The sequence below is a fragment of the Pan troglodytes genome, chromosome 7 (genome assembly GCF_028858775.2).
Source record: "Pan troglodytes isolate AG18354 chromosome 7, NHGRI_mPanTro3-v2.0_pri, whole genome shotgun sequence".
Classification (NCBI taxonomy): Eukaryota; Metazoa; Chordata; class Mammalia; order Primates; family Hominidae; genus Pan; species Pan troglodytes.
Genome location: NC_072405.2, coordinates 38,622,914 through 38,629,319, shown reverse-complemented (window position 1 = coordinate 38,629,319; position 6,406 = coordinate 38,622,914). Strand labels below are relative to the sequence as shown.

Here is a 6,406-nt window from a genome sequence, read left to right as displayed (position 1 = left end):
CCTCCCAATGTGCTGAGATTACAGGAGTGAGCCATTGCATCCAGCTGGCAATTAATTTTCAACATGAGTTTTGGCAGGGACATTCAAACCACAGCAAATACGCAATTCATGATTCATTCCATTTAATGCTTTACTCCCTAGTTATTTATTGATTCTCCTCAGGGTCCCTGGCAAACAGCGAGAGACTTCATCTTTGGCCTCCTTGACCTCTGCTAATTCGTTCATTTAACAAACATTTGTTGAGATCCTGCTGTGCTTCAGACAATATACAAGCAATGTGGATACAGACCAGGAAGAGCTCATAATAAACGGTGAACTGCAAATAGTACATAGGTAAGAGCTATGACTGAGAATTATGTATGAAATATTGTGTGACTACAGCTGAGAAACCGTAGGACTTCCAGTGAGAGCATGAGTCAGCTTGGCTAATGAAGTGACAGCTGAGGTATTTTAAAATCACTTTAGCCCATATCATCTGGCTCACTCATCTTCTCCACTACATGCAAAGGAAAATAAAACCTATTGTGTTTTCCCATTCAAATGAAAATATAGGTTGAAGTTCTCTCCTGAGTTGTCATCTTTTTTCTACCCACGTTTTCCCAGAAGATTGTGATACAGTGAAAGATCGCAGAATTTGGAATCAAAATTAGAATTTTCTGCCACTTAGTTGCTATGACCTTTTGACAAGTTACTTGACTTCTGTGGATCTTAGAGTCTTCGTCTGTTAAAACAGGAGTCCCCAAACCCTGGGCCGTGGACTGGTGCTGGTCCCCAACCCCTGGGCCGTGGACTGGTGCCGGTCCATGGCCTGTTAAGAACTGGGCCACACAGCAAGAGGTAAGTGGCAAACAAGAGAAGTTTCATCTGTATTTATAGCTGCTCCCCATCACTTACATTACTGCCTGAGCTCCATCCACCTCCTGTCAGATCAGTGGTAGCATTCAATTCTCATAGGAACATGAACCCTATTGTGAACTGCACATGGAAGGGATCTAGGTTACACACCTCTTATGAGTATCTAATGCTGGATGATCTGTCACTGGATGATGTCTCCCATCATCCCCAGATGGGACTCTCTAGTTGCAGGAAAGCAAGCTCAGGGCTCTCACTGATTCTACATTATGGTGAGTTGTATAATTATTATATGTTCCAATGTAATAATGTTATAAATAAAGTGCACAATAAATGTAATGTGCTTGAATCATCCTGCAACCATCCTCGCCACCCCCAGTCCATGGAAAAATTGTCTTCCATGAAATGGATCCCTGGTGCCAAATATGTTGGGGACTTCTGGGTTAAAAGAGATGACAGATGCCAGGTGTGATGCTTCACACCTGTAATCCCAGCACTTTGGGAGGCTAAGGTGGGCAGATTACAAGGTCAGGAGATTGAGGCCATCCTGGCTAACATGGTGAAACCCCATCTCTACTAAAAATGCAAAAGAATAGCCGGGCGTGGTAGCGGGCACCTGTAGTCCCAGCTACTCAGGAGGCTGAGGCAGGAGAATGGCGTGAACCCGGGAGGCGGAACTTGCAGTGAGCCGAGATCGCGCCACTGCACTCCAGCCTGGGTGACAGAGCGAGACTCCGTCTCAAAAAAAAAAAAAAGATAAAAAGAGATGACAATAGGCTGGGCATGGTGACTCAGCCTGTAACCCCAGCACTTTGGGAGGCCAAGGCGGGGGGATCACTTGAGGCCAGGAGTTCGAGACCAGCCTGGCCAACATAGCAAAACCCCGTCTCTACTAAAAATACAAAAATTAGCTGGGCGTGGTGGTGCATGCCTGTAATTCTAGCTACTCAGGAGGCTAAGGCAGGAGAATCGCTTGAACCCAGGAGGTTATAGGTTGCAGTGAGCTGAAATCATGTCACTGCACTCCAGCCTGGGCAATAGAGCAAGACTTAGTCTAAAAAAAAAAAAAAAAAAAAGAAATAGCAACTATGTGGCAGGCTGCTGTCAGTATTAGCAATAATGTATACAAAATTATAGACTGTCGCACTGATGGCTCCCTACTGATATTCCTGGTATTCATGCCCTTGGGTAGCCTCCTCCCATACTGACTCTGGACTTGGTCATATGACTTGTCGGCTAATGAGACATAACTGTGACCCAAGCAGAAGCTCAATAAATATTTGCACATTCAGCCTGGCCAACATGGCGAAACCCCGTCTCTACTAAAAATGCAAAAATTAGCTGGGCATGGTGGCCAGGCATCTGCAGTCCCAGCTACTTGGGAGGCTGAGGCAGGAGAATCGCTTGAACCCAGGAGACGGAGGTTGCAGTGAGCCGAGATTGCACCATTGCACTCCAGCCTGGGTGACAGAGTCAGACTCTGTCTCAAAAAAAAAAAAAAAAAAAAAAAAAAAATGTGCACATTGAGGCTTACGCTCTTGGAACTCAGATGCCATATAAAGACATTTGGGCTACCCTACATAAAGAGAGAGGCCCCAGTCTTCCAGCTGTCCCCACCAAGTGAGGTCCTCTGGGACCTTCTAGCTCCAGCCAATCCACCAGCTGAATGCAGCTTCTTCAGTGAGCCCAGACAAGACCAGAACCACGCAGCCAGACCACAAAATCATGAGAAATTACTGTTTTGTTTCAAGCCACTACATTTTAGGATGGCTTGTTAAGCAAGAATACATAATGGACACACCAATATTTTAAAAATACTCACATATACCTACTATGAGCCAAACACTATGCTAGGCTTTAGGGAGACAGCCGTGGACAAGACCAACAAGGGCCTCCCTCACATTCTAGTGGGGAAGACAGACCAGAAAAATCAAATGATTGTGCTTTTTTTTGTGTACTATAAAGGACAAGGTTTATGAGCTGAAGCAGAGAATAACAGGGAATAGCAGTTGCTTTTGATAAGGCGATCAGGGAAAACCTCTCTGAGATTAAATTCAAGCAGAAACTTACAACATGAGAAGAAAGTAGCCAGGGAAAGTCATAGACTAGGTCTCAATAAATCACAGCTATTACTAGTAACATATAAAATTATTGATATTTATTATTTGTATACTTGGTATACAGAAGACATATATATATATAATCGTCATATATCTATAATCCATATATCTATATACTCCATATATCTATACACTCCATATATCTATATATACTCCATATATCTATATATATAGATATATATAGTTTCCTGCCCTTTCCCTTCCCCTATGTCACCAGTCAGGGTCCAATTAGAAAAATAAAAATCACCAGAAGGATTGTATTATCCTGTTCTCACACTGCTATAAATAAATGCCTGAGACTGGGTAATTTATAAAGGAAAGAGGTTTAATTGGCTCACAGTTCCACAGTGCTGGGAAGGCCTCAGGAAACTTACAACCACGATGGAAGGCGAAGGGGAGGCAAGGACCTTCTTCACAAGGCGGCAGGAGAGAGAAGTAAGAGTGTAGGACAAAAACTGCCACTTTTGAAAACCATCAGATCTTGTGAGACTCACTCACTATCGCTAGAACAGCATAATCCAATCACTTCTCTCCCTCAACACGTGGGGATTACAGGGCCCTTCCTCAACATGTGGGGATTACAATTCGAGATTTTGAGATGAGATTTGGGTAAGGACACAGATCCAAACCTTATCAGGGATTTAATATAGAGGATTTGTTTCAGGTGTCAGAAAGCTGAAAGAGCAGAAAGCAATACTGAGGTAGCCTAGAGGGCTACAGAGAGCAACTAATTCTTGTAGTGCTGGAATAACTAAAGGGAAGAGGTTGGGAGTCACCAGTACCTAGAAACTTGGAGGAGGGTCTATGAAGAGAAAGCATCACTCAGCTGCTATTGATATTTCTGAGAGGGCTCAATGAGGTTGGTTCTCAAGGAGCACCCAAAGTAGCTGGAAGCTGGAACCAACTACTATTTGTAAAGTGTTGTTTTGGGGTAACATTGGCTGAAAGAGCAAGTTGAAAGAAGAATGTCCCTTCTTCTTTTCTGTTACCTTCCCATCTTCCTCTAGTGCCTGCTATTGACAGAGCTTTGCAGGAAGGCAGCTAGCAAAGAAATCTGTGAAAGGAACATTGCAGCGTCCCAGACACAGCATAAAAGAGAGGAGCATGCAAGGGCAGATTTGGAGCTAAGAAATGGCAGGCAAAGGGCTAAGAATGTCCAGGTTAGTTTTACCTAACTTCTGTTTTTCCAGTATCTGATCCAGTATAGCATTTGTTCTGAATCTCTCTGTTATTTTTAAGAAGGAATTTTTCTTTTAAAAAAGTTTCTGAATAAAACTGGTTTTGGCCAGATGCAGTGGCTCACACCTGTAATCCCAGCACTTTGGGAGGCCAGGGTGGGCAGATTGTTTTGGTTCAGGAGTTCCAGACCAGCCTGACCAACATGGTGATACCCCATCTCTACTAAAAATACAAAAAAATTAGCCAGGCACGGCGGTGCATGCCTGTAATCCCAGCTACTTGGAAGGCTGAGGCAGGAGACTCGCTTGAACCCGGGAGGTGGAAGTTGCAGTGAGCCGAGATCGCACCGCTGCACTGCCGCCTCTGTCTCAAAACAAACAAACAAAACAAAACAAAAAAACCTGTTTTATATATACTAATAAAATGACGATCAAGTATGTATTAGGTTGGTGCAAAAGTAATTGCGGTTTTTGCCATTGAAAGTAATGGCGAATATGTCCTTCATTGAAACATGATGGCAGGAACTTCTATCTTTGTCTGCCTCAGTAAAAATGAATGAATGGTTGAGGGCATGGACGAATGGAACTTACAAGATCTGTCTTTCCAATGGCCGGGGGGCATTTGGTCCCCACACTAAGGCTATTGGACATCTGCACAGGACAGTCCTATTTTTGGTGTCCTTTCCTTTCTGACAATAAAGTTGTGCTTTAGAGAATGAAAAAAAAAAAAGAAAGTAATGGCAAAAACCACAATTACTTTTGCACCAACCTAATATATAAACTACCTAGAGCAGCCACTAAAAGCTAATCAAAGATATATACTTAAAAACACTATAATAAATAAAAAATGAAAATCTGAAAAATGTTCAAATAACCTACAGGAAGACAGAAAAAAAAAAGCCAGAAAGACAAAAACGGGGAGAAACAGAAAAGAAAATAGGAGACGTACACCAACATATCAATAATATCCTTAGCTGCTACAGCCCCTGCCTTGAGTGCATGGCGCTCCAGCCTGCATGAATGCTCCCCACAGCCGCCACCACCCATTGGAATGGCCAACAAGGTACCTGCATGTGGCCTGAGCCGGGAGGTGCAGCAGAAAATTGAGAATCCATATGACGCAGACCTGGAGCAGATCAATGGATCACCACCCAGTGCCAAAAGGATGTGGGCTGGTCCCAGCTTGGACACGAGAACTTCTGGAATTTCCTCAAGGAGGGCACAGAGCTATGTGAGCTCATTAACGCACTGTGCCCCGAAGGGGCAGGCCCCAGTAAAGAAGACCCTGGCCTCCACCATGGCCTTAAAGCAGATGGAGCAGATATCTCAATGCCTGCAGGCAGCTGAGTGCGCTATGGCATTAACACCACAGACATCTTCCAAACTGTGCACCCCTGGGGAGGAAAGAACGTGGCCTGTGTGCAGTGGATCCTGATGAACCTGGGTGGGCTGGCAGTAGCCCAGGACGATGGGCTCTTCTCTGGGGCTCCCATATGGTTCTCTAAGAAACCCAAGGAGAATCCTTGGAACTTCTCAACCAGCTACAAGAGGGCAGGAACATGATTGGGGTACAGATGGGCAGCAACTGCGGGGTGTCTCAGGTTGTCATGACCGGCTATGGGATGTCACGCTAGATCCTCTGATCTGAGGACTAAGCCCTGATTTTTTTTTTTTTAATCTTGTCTAAATTCCTATCTGGGGAGTCATGCCCTACAAACCATAAATTCTCATCAGATGGGTTTTATTTAACCCTGTATATCGTGACTTAGTTTCCAACCTGACTCTGGAATAACATTACGAGACAAGGAAGAAAATCAAAATATTTTACCCCAAGACGTGTTTCTTTGCCATATCTTCATATGGCCCTGCAAAGCTATCCTTTTGGGGGGAAATTTTGCATCTGTAAAGAATCTCTATTTACATAGCTAGATCTTTTTTTTTTTTCCAGGCCCTCCCAATCCTAAAGAAATTAAAAGTCTTGCACCTTTTTTTTTGAGATGGAGTCTCGCTCTGTCGCTCAGGCTGGAGTGCAGTGGCGTGATCTCGGGTCACTGCAACCTCTGCCTCCCAGGTTCAAGTGATTCTCCTGCCTCAGCCTCCCAAGTAGCTGGGATTACAGGCACGTGGCACCATGCCCAGCTGATTTTTGTATTTTTAGTAGAGACGGGGAAACTCAGTCTCAGGTAACCTCCGCCTCGCAGGTTCAAGCGATTCTCACTTGATTCGTGTGCCTCAGTCACCCAAGTCGCTGGGATT

The 6,406-nt window shown here is 44.3% G+C and overlaps 1 pseudogene; it reads left to right on the top strand.

The window, feature by feature from the left end:
• The first annotated feature begins 5,147 nt into the window (after positions 1-5,147).
• On the top strand, positions 5,148-5,793 carry LOC100608655 (transgelin-2-like; annotated as a pseudogene).
• Positions 5,794-6,406: the final 613 nt, after the last annotated feature.